The sequence below is a fragment of the Cetorhinus maximus genome, chromosome 6 (assembly GCF_964194155.1).
Source record: "Cetorhinus maximus chromosome 6, sCetMax3.hap1.1, whole genome shotgun sequence".
In the NCBI taxonomy this organism is placed as follows: Eukaryota; Metazoa; Chordata; class Chondrichthyes; order Lamniformes; family Cetorhinidae; genus Cetorhinus; species Cetorhinus maximus.
This window is the reverse complement of record NC_135884.1, coordinates 6477421-6490080: the sequence shown is the minus strand read 5'-3', so window position 1 is coordinate 6490080 and position 12660 is coordinate 6477421. Positions and strand designations below refer to the sequence as shown.

Below are 12660 nucleotides of genomic sequence, written 5' to 3'. Positions count from 1 at the left end.
GCTTGAGGGTGCTGGAGAACAGCTCAAAACAGAGATTAAATTCAAAGATTTCCCATCATAATGCAGCAAGCGGCGAGGATCCGGAATGCGCTGCCTGAGTGCGTGGCGGAGGCAGGTTCAGTCGTGGCTTGTGAAAGGGAATTGGATAAGCACGTGAAGGGAAAAGATTTGCAAGGCTACGGGGAAACGCTGGGAGAGTGGGGTTAGCTGAGTTGCTCTTGCAGAGACCCAACGTAGACATGACAGGACGAATAGTCTTTTTCTGTGCTGTAACCGTTCTATGATTCTATAACCGTTGTTCCCCGTCTTGGACAGCATCTGTTAGCAAAGATCCTCCACCAGCTCCAAACCAAACTTTTGTTTCTTAACACATCCCGTTACCAATCCCCTTTCACCTTGCACTATTCACCCCTTTGTCACTAACTCGCTCCTGCCTTCCCTCCATTCACAGACCTTCCCTGTTGTTCTTTCCTCCCTCTCCCCTTCCCTGTTCCTGCCCTTGGATTTGTTTAAAAGCTGGTTAAGTCTCTAACACCTTCCAGTTCTGACGCATGATCATCAACTGAAACGTTAACCCAGTTTCTCTCTCCACAGAAGCTGCCTGACTTGCTGAGCACTTCCAGTATTTTCTGTTTTTATTTCAGATTTCCAGCATCCGCAGAATTTTGCATTTGTATCTAAGATTAATAGATCTAATTTTTTTAAATTTTGTTCATGGGCTATGAGCATTGTTGACAAGGTCAGCATTTATTCCCCATCCTTAGTTGCCGTTGAGAAGTTAATGGTTGGTAAGGGTATCAAAGGACATGTAGCACAGTTGGGTAAATGGAGTTGAGGTAAAGATCAGCCACGATCTAATTGAATGTCAGAACAAGCTCAAAGGGCTGAATGGTCTACTCCTGTTCCAATGTTCCTTAAAACAAGTATTGTCTCCATTCAGTCAGCCAGTGTACACAGAAACCTCAATGGGTTCCTAGGCACATGTGCCACTGCTGTGTTGAGGGAGAGGGAGAATCATCTAGACTTTAGCTGTTGCTTTTCCCTGACAACTCACAGCAGGCATGCAAGGAATCATGCCCTCAAACCTCCAACCTCTAACCAGCATTGACAACTCTGGTTGAATGTATTCTTGGAAGTTTTCTCATATGCACACTCACTGCCTCCCATACACCCCAAACATACACACACACACACACACACATCCACAGCCAGCTTTGTTCTCCCATCATATCCATCCTCATAGCGTCCCGCCTTCCCTTGCCAATTAGAAAGCAGATTGGATGATTCTTGACTGTCAGTCAAACAGCTTTTCCACCCCATTTTTGATTTTTCGAATTAAAAAGCATGGGGACAACAGTTCCCTGGTGCATTCTCCATAGCAAATGCCTTGGCCAATCCGAGTCGACTTGCCAACCAATCAGAACCCTTTTCTCATGCGGTTATAAATCGTTGCTCCCTTTGAAATTTGGCATTCTTGTATCTGTCCTGATGAGTGCAAGACAAAAAACTTCGACAGCGCGGTCTCTTTTCTTCCAGCAATGCAATTTTTATAAATTCCCTCGTAATTTTCTCCAGGCCTTTTGCTTGTAGCAATTTTCTGGAGATTAATTTTCAGTTTCTGAAGACTCCAAGCTAATCCCATATCGAACTTGTATCAACCACACTTGGGAACAGGAGTAGGTCATTTAGTCCCTGGACCCTATTCTGCCATTGAATGAAATGATGGCACCTGCGGTCGTGTGCATATTTTGATCTCTGTTATTGGAAGGATAGAGAGGCATTTAAAAAGGTGGAGGGAAAAAAACATTCACAAGGTGACACCAGAACTGATAGGACATACTTAACAGGAAAGGCTAAACAGACTGGGAAATTTTTATCTAGAGAAGGCAGAAGGATGACCTGAAAGGAGTCCTTAAGGTAATGAAAGGGTTTGACAGGGTAGACATGGAGAAGATGTTTCCACTTGTTCAAAACCGTAGGTCCTAAATATCAGATAGTCACTGATAAATCTAACATGGGATTTCTGAGAAAGCTCTTCACTAAAAGACAACTAAGAATGTGGAACTCGCTGCCACAGGGAGTGATTGAGACAAGATGCATTTAAGGGGCCTCATGGATAAGCACATGAGGTATTAGAAGGATGTGCTGATGAAATTAGATTAAGTAGGGGTGGAAAACATGTCTGGAGCATAAATACCAGCATGGCCTGTTTCTAAGCTGTGGACTGGTTCTACCTACCACATTGGTGCCAGCAAAGGATCCTTCACTCAAACAGTTTGAAATGCTGAGCGTGCACCTCCAGTTCCATTAAAGGGACCACTGACTTGGTTTGCCTTCCACCGACAGGCGATAACGTAGACGCCACAGCTGCACCACAACAGGAAAGGTATAGAAGAGAAGCCTCCGCACAAGGTAGGAACCTTGTGAACCTGGTTCACTCTTCACATGCGAACCCAAAAGCCAGCAGTCTCTGAGGTGAAGGGGTAGGGGTGGTGTGCGGTGGTGGTTGAATTGGTTGTGGGGTGGGGGGGTGGTGGTTGGGGGTTGAGGGGAAGGGGAGGGGGACCTGCATCACAGCCAAGCTCACTCCTCTCCGCAGCTCAGCTTAATCCTCTTCACGCCCAGCATTCGTGTCTGCCAGCAGGGGTGACGGGACAATAATGGGATGAACAAGCTCATCCCATCCTTTCCCTGATCCAAGATCACTCCACAATCATATCAGCCAACGGGACACGGGCTAGGGATTGAATCTCCGACCTTTCTTGATCTTAGGGTTAAGGCCCAGACCAAGTAGTGCGTTTACGTCTAGGACACCCTCTTAGGTTGTAGGGACCCCATTATTGCTGAGACCAGAATAGGATGCCTTTGGCTTTATGATCTGCAAGCTGGCTTCAGGAGATGTGCAACATCTTGTTCAACTTTCCCTGCCCCCAGCAATCACATAACCTCTGCTTGACGTCTCGCAGAAGCAGGAGACCCCTTCAAAGTTTCTGCTCTCTGGGACATTTTTCATCCTTTTGCATTTGCTTTTCCATCCTTTTTGGCTCCTTTCGACCTGAAATCCACTCCATCCTAATAATTGAACTGAGACGTCTGGAGTCTGGCTGGCGATAAGCGGTCGGGAGGGAGAGATATTCTCGCTGGCCCTTCAGCTCGGAATGAGTGCTTCACTTTAACTCCATCTAGTGCTTTGCAGGACACCCTGTACTAAATCATTGTTTGCAGGACACACTGTACTAAAGCCTAGATGGATGACATAAAGGACACCAGCCTCCGCTATCCCTAGGTGTCTGAGGTAAAATCACCCTTTTCATACAGGTCATATCACACAAGACAAAATGGGCAGTGAAGAAAACTGCATTTCTATAGTGCCTATCATGACCTCAAGATGTCCCAGAGCACTTTACATCCAATGAAGTATAAATAATTGACAGTAACTGTTAGAGGGAACCACGGCAGCCAATTGGTGCACAGCAAAGATTCTTCAACCAGCAATGAGGTAAATGACCAGATCGCCTGTTTTTCAATTTGGTTCACCAATTAATTATTTGCCCAACTTAGCCCGGCCTAGGTGGTAGCACTGTCACCTCTGGGTCAGAAAGCAGCACCAGGGCATCATTCCACAATCGAGTCGATCACTCTGAGGGAACACTGCACTCTTGGACGTACCCCTCCTTGGATGAGACATTAACCTAGTTCTGTCTTGACTACTCAAGCATTGTCGAAGGTCCATTGAAGAGCTCAAATATTGGGAAGACTGAAGACCGATTGGAAGAAAAGTGGGGAAGCTGTCCCAGCTTCCTGGTCAAACTTGGCAAAAATAAATGATTGGTTAATTTACTTCAGTGGTGGGGGAAATGGCTGCCGTGTTTGCTGACACACCAACAGTTCCTTGTACTTCCAAGGAAGTGGATTCAGTGAATGCCACTCAATTAACTGATGTGGGGAAATAGAACTTTGACAGTGCAGTAGGTAATGCAAAGTGAAAGGCAGAACGTTTAATTACAGCTGTACCAGGCTGTACCTGGACAGATGGTGAAATATTTCTTTCAGTGGCTGGTCCGTCAATCTGATCAACACCAATATCACATTCCGGGAGCTGGAAGAGAGAGAGGTGGTAGTTGGGGGGGGAGGGAGCGAGAGGCGGTGAGGGAGGGGAGGGAGAGAGAGGCGGTTGTTGGGGGGGAGGGAACGAGAGGCGGAGGGGGAGGGGAGGGAGGGAGAGGCTGTCGGGGAGAGGAGGGAGGGAGAGGCGGTGGGAGGGGGGAGAAAGGCGGTGGGAGGGGAGGAGGGAGAGAGGTGGCGGTGTGGGGGGAGGGAGGGAGGGAGAGAGGTGGCGGTGGGGGGGAGGGAGGGAGGGAGAGAGGCGGCAGTGGGGGGAGGGAGAGAGGTGGCGGTGGGGGGGACGGAGGGAGGGAGAGAGGCGGCAGTGGGGGGAGGGAGAGAGGTGGCGATGGGGGGGAGGGAGGGAGAGAGGTGGCAGTGGGGGGGAGGGAGGGAGGGAGAGAGATGGCGGTGGGGGGGAGGGAGGGAGGGAGAGAGGCGGCGGTGGGGGGGAGGGAGGGAGGGAGAGAGGCGGCGGTGGGGGGAGGGAGGGAGAGAGGTGGTGGTGGGGGGGAGGGAGGGAGAGAGGTGGTGGGGGGGAGGGAGGGAGGGATAGAGGTGGTGGTGGGGGGGGAGGGAGGGAGGGAGAGAGGTGGTGGTGGGGGGGGAGGAAGGGAGGGAGAGAGGTGGCGGTGGGGGGGAGGGAGGGAGAGAGGTGGTGGTGGGGGGGAGGGAGGGAGGGAGAGAGGTGGTGGTGGTGGGGGGGAGGGAGGGAGGGAGAGAGGTGGTGGTGGGGGGGAGGGAGGGAGGGAGAGAGGTGGTGGTGGGGGGGGAGGAAGGGAGGGAGAGAGGTGGCGGTGGGGGGGAGGGAGGGAGAGAGGTGGTGGTGGGGGGGAGGGAGGGAGGGAGAGAGGTGGTGGTGGTAGGGGGGAGGGAGGAGGGAGAGAGGTGGCGGTGGGGGGGAGAGAGGGAGGGAGAGAGGTGGCGGTGGGGGGGAGGGAGGGAGGGAGAGAGGTGGTGGTGGGGGGGGAGAGAGGGAGGGAGAGAGGTGGTGGTGGGGGGGGAGGAAGGGAGGGAGAGAGGTGGCGGTGGGGGGGAGGGAGGGAGAGAGGTGGTGGGGGGGAGGGAGGGAGGGAGAGAGGTGGTGGTGGGGGGGAGGGAGGGAGGGAGAGAGGTGGTGGTGGGGGGGGAGGGAGGGAGGGAGAGAGGTGGCGGTGGGGGAGGGAGGGAGGGAGAGAGGTGGCAGTGGGGGGGAGGGAGGGAGGGAGAGAGATGGCGGTGGGGGGGAGGGAGGGAGGGAGAGAGGTGGTGGTGGTGGGGGGGAGGGAGGGAGGGAGAGAGGTGGTGGTGGGGGGGGGAGAGAGGGAGGGAGAGAGGTGGCGGTGGGGGAGGGAGGGAGGGAGAGAGGTGGCAGTGGGGGGGAGGGAGGGAGGGAGAGAGATGGCGGTGGGGGGGAGGGAGGGAGGAGAGAGGCGGCAGTGGGGGGGAGGGAGGGAGGGAGAGAGGCAGCGGTGGGGGGGAGGGAGGGAGGGAGAGAGGTGGCAGTGGGGGGGAGGGAGGGAGGGAGAGAGGCAGCGGTGGGGGGAGGGAGGGAGAGAGGTAGTGGGGCGAGGCGCAGAGTGGGGGATGAGGCGAACTGAGTAGGGGGAAGAGATTGAAGTGAGGATAGGAGGACAGAGCGAGGGCGAGTGAAAGTTGAGGTGAGGGGGGGAGAGGGTTCGGAAGAGGGAGTGAGAGTGTGAGACTTTTGGAAGAAGCTGCTCTATTAACAAAAAGCTCCAATGTTACATTTCCTTTTCTTCCAACTACTTGCCTGTCCTTTGGATTGAGCAGACCCCTGTCTGTTACCCCTGGATGAAGGGACCTGCTCCAGGTACACACTGCGTTGGTATTACCACAGGAAGACTGACAAGTGCCGACCCTTCATCTACAGCGGCTGTAATGGTAACACAAACCGCTTCCAGACGCAGGAGGATTGCGAACAGAGATGCAAGAATAACAAAGGTATGGGATAGATGTCCTGCGAGGAAAGCTCTACATCTTTTACCAATCATCCTAGCTTTCTTTTCTTAAACCCTTTACTCATCAATGAACTGTAACCTTATAATTACTCCTGGGTAACAGTCCCTTATTTTAACCACAATCAAGATATTAAAACACTTGCAGAGGGTGTGGGAAGGGGGTATTTCTAATGGGGTGATCCTGTTTTATCTGTTGTAACATCGAAGGCTGTGTTGGACAATCCAAGTGGAAATTACTCCCTTTTGTTTTCACATCATTTCATTGTTGACCAAACAACAAACTTTATTTAGCCTCTCCCCTCATCCCCTACATCCCCACCGCCACCTTGCCAATCCATTATATGTTTAAGTCCAAAATGAATGGCACCAACTCTGTGCTACTAGTGAAAGCTTGTAGGATCTAAGTGCCGTACTAAGGGAGAGTTACATTGTTAGAGATGGTACACTTGGCATCTATAAGATTGTATTTATATAGCACCTTTCACAATCTCAGGACATGCTAACGTACTTTACAACCAAGGTAGTACATTTGAAGTTTAGTCCCTTTTGTAATATGTGAAACATAGGAGCCAATTAGTGCACAGCAAGCTCCCATGACTCGCAGTGGAATAAATGACCAGATAGCATGACATTGGTTGAGCGATGCATATTTGTCAGGACCCGAGGGAGAACGTCCCTCTTTGAAATAATGGCCAAGGAATCCACCTGACAGGAGAGATGTGGGCTCGGTTTAACACCTCGTCCAAGAAACCCCACCTTCAACCGTGCAGCACAACCTCAGTGCTGCACTGGGATTGTCAACCTGAATTTGGTGCTCGAGTCTCTGAAGTGGGACTCGAACCGACAATTTCCCAATTTGGACATGAGAATGCAACTCACTGAGCCACAGCTGACACAACAATGAAACTATTGCTAAACTCTGGCCATGCCTGCCTGTTCCGTTGGTTTTTGGTACATGATAAGGTTAACATTCCTCCCTCAGTCAAGACCTCCAAAATCAAATTAGTTGGTCATTCACCTGATTGTTATTTGTGGGATCTTACTGCGTGCATCATTGTCTCCTTTGTCTTAAGAACAAGAGACACTGCCCTTCAATGTACAACAAGCACTTTTAGATGTTTCTGAAGGGCATGAAAAGGTACAACATACATTCAATTTTGCCTCTTCGTTTCCTCCTTTCTCTTTACTATATATAGGCTACTCTACTCACAACACAGATGCAAACTAGGCAGCTTGTTAAACAAAGATTGGAATTGGTCAAATGTGAGGAGCCTGACGTGTAGATAACTGGCATCAATTGATTACATTAAGGATGAAGCTGCCACTTTTAATTTTTGACATGAGTTGCCTTTAGCTTGAAGCATGGGTAGAATGTTCCAGTGTATCTCCTTAACAGATGCCAGCTCTGTTGGCAACAATTCACCTTGTCTGCCTGTGTTGGACTGACTGACAGTAACTGAAGTCATGGCTTTGGGGGGGATTGGACGATGATATCTTTCCCTCCCCATGCTGTCTTCAGTCCCGACCTCAAGCTCATTGGAACTGCCAGAGCAGTTGCATTAATGTTCCTGCTGCAATTAATAAGATGCTCAAATATCCTGAGATCTGCAGAAAGGCAATTTTGTTTCACCTTATTCTAGGCCAAAGGCATAATTATAAGTTAATAAACCTCACTCTAGACTTGAGTCTAGAAGGATCTGATTTGTCCTTCACCCTCCCCTCCCCACATTCCGCTGTTGGCACTGACTCTTGTTGAAGAATGGTTCCTCTTTGAGACCCTTTGGTACCTTGGAAAGGTGGAGAGACTCTCTCAGCTTAATAGAAAATGGGTTGTTAAGATCTGAAAGGGTGGTAGGAGAAGATTCAATAGTAACATTCAAAAGGAAATTGAATATATAATTGAAAAGGAAAAGATTGCAAGACTATGGGGAAAGAACAGGTAAGTGGGACTAATTAGAGAGCTAGTACAAGCACGATGGGCCAAATGATCTCATTCTGTGCTTTTTGATTCTATCTGTGTGCCCTGACAGTGAACGTCAGCAAGCTCTTTAGCCCCGTTGGCCACCATAACTGACACCAATCCGATCCTTCCCCAGTCGTCTCAAAATGCTTACCAAAGGAATCACGGCGTAGCCAAGAGGGGCTGAATTTTAATCCTACCACAAGCAATGAGTTGAATAACCAGTTAATTTAGTTTTGATGGCATGTTATTAGAGTCCTGAGTTAGTGAAGAAAGAAACAAAGAGCCAGTCTTTACTTGGAATGGATTTGTTCACAGAGTGAAACATGTCACGTGTCTATCCCCTGACTCCACTTGACCAGTCTCTTTTTCTAAGTATTCTAAGTACTTAAACAATGCCCTTCATCTGTGTATCTTAACAATGCAGCTTTAACAGGAAATCTTGGCTGCTTTATTTTGCCCAACCCCCAATTTCCCCCCGTAAGCCTAGGCTGGGGCAATTGTAGTGCCCTCAATATCCTTGATCAGCGCTTTAACCGGGACAGACTAGGAGCTGGGCCTGGGCGTACTAAGTTTGGTGGCTTTTGCCAGGCAGTGTTTTGACCTGTGAGGCCATTGGACTTGCCTATTTTGTCAAACTACACAGAACTTGGACATTGTGAAGAAACTTAACAAGTTTTAAAAAAAGGCAAACGAGCAAACTGAAATCTTTATTCTTTTTTTTTTGTCTTGACAGAACCGAGCCAGGAAGGAACAAGCTGAACAAAACAGCAAGAAAAGTCAAAAAGATGTAAATTTTAATCTTAAGGGCTGGGCAAGGACAAGGGAGGTGGGCAGGCAGGGTGGGATGCAGGAGTGTGCATCCTTTTTGTAATTATTGAGCTTGGCGTGATAATATGCAATGGTTTTTTTAAAAAAAAAGATGGTGCTATATATTTTTTGAGAGTTTTCAATTTAGAAATCTTTATGAATGGTTATTGAACAGACAAACCAGAAAGCTGTTTGGATGGTAATACGTCAGTATCCAAATTCTGCTCTGCATCATCAGCAGGACAGTTATCACCATGGGGATAGATTGCAGTCAAACTAACTGGTGAAGTCCTCATTGATAACCTACCGGTGCTTGTGCCTTCTGTAGAAGAGACGAGGCTTTCAAATGCTTTTTTCAAAATGTGTTGGTTGCAAGTCCGTCTGCAGCCTCTCTGCAGGCAAATAGGCAATTAGGAAGCCTTTGCTGTCTACTCTGTCCAGAACACTCACCATTTTGAACGCCTCTATCAAATTTCCTCTTAATCCTCTCTTTAGGAGATCAGTCCCAGCTTCTCCAATTTATCCACATAACTGAAGTTCATCATCCCTGGAACCAATCCTCATGACTCTTTTCTTCACTCTCTTTCTAATGCATTCACATCCTTTCTAAAGAGTGCTGCCCAGAATTAGACATAATACTCCAGTAGAGGCTAAACCAGTGTTTTATAGAGGTTTAGCATAACTTGCCTGCTTTTGTACTCTCTGCTCCTATTTATAAAGCCCAGGATGCTGTATGTCTTAAGAACTGCATCATTAACCTGCAGTGCCACCTTCATTTTTTCCTTTCTTCGGAGGTGAGCATTTATTGCCCATCCCTAACTTCTCTTGAGAAGGTGGTGGTGAGCTGCCTTCTTGAACCGCTGCAGTCCATGTGGTGTAGGTAAACCCACAGTGCTGTTAGGGAGGGAGTCCCAGGATTTTGACCCAGCGCCAGTGAAGGGACAGCGATATATTTCCAAGTCAGGATGGTGAGTGATGGTGTTTCTGTGCATCTGCTGCCCTTGTCCATCTTGGTGGTAGAGGTCGCAGTGATTTGGGCACATATACCCCCCAGGTGCCTCTACAGCTGCACCCCCTTTGGAATTGTAATCTTTATATTATATTGCCTCTCCTCATTGTTCCTACTAAAGTGAATAACTTCACACTTCTATGCATTAAACTTCATCTACCACTTGTCTGCCCTCCATCAGGCTGTCTATGTCCTTTTGAAGTTTATCACTATCCCCCTCCTTAAAGTTCACAACACTTTTTTTCCCTTCATTCTTCCTTGGGATGTGAGTGTCACTGGAAATGCCAGCATTTGTTGCCCATCCCTTATTGCCCATTGTAAAGGGCAGTTAAGAGTCAACCACATTGTTGTGGGTCTGGAGTGACATGTAGGCCAGACCGGGTAAGGATGGCAGATTTCCTTCCCTAGTCAACCAGAAGGGTCAATCGATAGTTTCATGTTCACCATTACTGAAACTAGCTTTCAATTCCAAATTTATTAATTAAATTTAAATTCCACCAGCTGCTATGATGGGTTTTGAACCCATATCCTGGGGGTTACCATTGACCAGAAACTGAACAGCACTAGTCATATGGCTACTCGAGCAGGACAGAGGCTAGGAATCCTGCAGCAAGTAACTTGCCTCCTGACTCCCCAAAGCCTGTCCACCATCTACAAGGCACAAGTCAGGAGTGTGATGGAATACTCTCCACTTGCCTGGATGAATGCAGCTCCAACAACACTCAAGAAGTTTGACACCATCTAGGACAAAGCAGCCCACTTGATTGGCACCACATCCACAAACATTCACTCCCTCCACCACCAACGAGCAGTGGCAGCAGCGTGTACCACCTACAAGATGCACTGCAGGAATTCACCAAGGCTCCTTAGGCAGCACCTTCCAAACCTACAACCACTACCATCTAGAAGGACAAGGGCAGCAGATAGATGGGAACACCACCAACTGAAAGCTCCCCTCCAAGCCACTCACCATCCTGACTTGGAAATGTGTCGCTGTTCCTTCACTGTCGCTGGGTCAAAATCCTGAAACTCCCTCCCTAACAGCACTGTGGGTGTACCTACATCACATGGACTGCAGCGGTTCAAGAAGGCAGCTCACCACCACCTTCTCAAGGGCAATTAGGGATTAGGGGTGAGCAATAAATGCTGGCCTGGCCAGCAAAGCCCACATCCTGTCAATGAATAATAAAAAAAAAATCCCAAGGTGCTTCACGGGGGCATTACTAAACAAACTGACACCAAGCCACATAAGGAGATATTAGGACAGGTTTGGGCCAAGAGGTAGGTCTCAAGGAGCTGTTTAAAAGAGGAGAGAGAGAGGCAGAGAGGTTCAGGGAGGGAATTCCAGAGCTTAGGACAATATTTGGTCACACATTGTGTTGTAGCATGTGTCACACCCACTGTCGTTGCTAATGTTTATGTGCGTCGCACTTTGCCAGCATTGTCACAAAGGGGACTTGCCCCCAAAGTGCTTTACAAATGAAAGAAGGGGAATTAAAATTGGAATGGGCATCTCCAGTTAACTGGCTTGGGTGTGATGGGCCCCTTGGGTGTGATGGGCCCCACCCACCCACCCTGTGATTCTTACCTTTTGCCAGTTTGAGAGATCAGCACTTGGAATTGGTACAGCACAGCAATTTTCCACTGCAGTAATGGTTCAACTTCAACCATGTTACCACTGCTTTCTTTGACTAGTCAGTCAGAGCAAGGGTTTCACCTTAATAGACAGGCAAGCACTGTGAAAGGGATCCAGTATTAAAGATTCGGTGGGAGGTGGGAAGGATAGGGCTGACTATGTTGTGTCATTTTTTTTTTTGTTAACTATTATAATAAATATAGATTGCAACCACTGTACTGAAACTATCAGGGAAAACACTTGGTGCTTTATTCATGATTTAGTTTAATGCAGAGGCCTCTTACACACCAGCATCATGCTTCCAAATTATTTATTGTGCATGATGAAAACATTCACAGGATATGAAGGAAAATGTCACTACGGACAATACTGCACATTCCTCCCAACCTTTAATCAGGTATCTTCCCCCTTGCGCCCTACATCAGTATTATTAAAGGAAGATTGACTGTCGGGTAAAGAATCTTGATTTCCACCCCCCTCTCCCCTCGAAATAATTCTGTCAAACGGAAAGTTCACCAAATGCTAGGAGATTGGCATAAGCCCATCTTTAGACTGGGACCAGCTTGCACTCTTTAAGCAAGACCAGTCCCTCTGGGGAGGAGCTTCTATCTACCGAACATTATCTTTGTGATTGTCATCGTTTAGGTTTTCATTCTGTTTGGTGCACAAAATTATTGGGCTGTGCTTTATTCCATTGTGAATCCTGCTCCCATATCTTGGTTGGCTCTTCCAGCCTCACACCTCAACAGGACCTGCACTCTGGTACATTATGTGATCTTTTATCTCATCCGGTTCCTTCCTCTCCCCCTCTGTTCACCCTTTTGCAACCCTTCATTCCTTTCTCTATTTGCGGACACGCTTTATCCCTCTAGTCTTCCCTCTCCCGCTTTTCGTAAAGCTACAGATCTGACACATTCTTCCTCCGCCCTCGCCTTGTTGAAATCAAAACTCATCCTACCGGGCGATATTCTAATTTGCATGTTCTCAAGCCGGAGTGTTGGGGTCCCTCCTCTTGCAGGGTCCCCCCACCTCCCCTTTCGCAGTAGTAAACACAAGTTTGATACCATCTGACCGTTCCTACTCGATTCCCCCCCCATCCTCCCTACCACCTCCTTTCAAACCTCAGCCGTATTTTGCACTGAGGGTCTTGGCCTATGCTCCTAAGTTCTCGGGCACTCTC

At 48.5% G+C, this 12660-nt stretch overlaps 1 protein-coding gene across 1 annotated transcript in view; it reads left to right on the top strand.

Annotated features, from left to right (window-relative positions):
* Window positions 1-8860, top strand: part of LOC144681409 (uncharacterized) — a 119587-nt gene extending 110727 nt beyond the window's left edge. Inside the window, exons 45-47 of the mRNA XM_078543004.1 lie at window positions 2347-2412; window positions 5878-6048; window positions 8762-8860. The gene's annotated coding sequence lies outside the window, so the exon portion shown is untranslated. The remainder of the gene's footprint in view (window positions 1-2346; window positions 2413-5877; window positions 6049-8761) is intronic.
* The last annotated feature ends 3800 nt before the right edge of the window (window positions 8861-12660 follow it).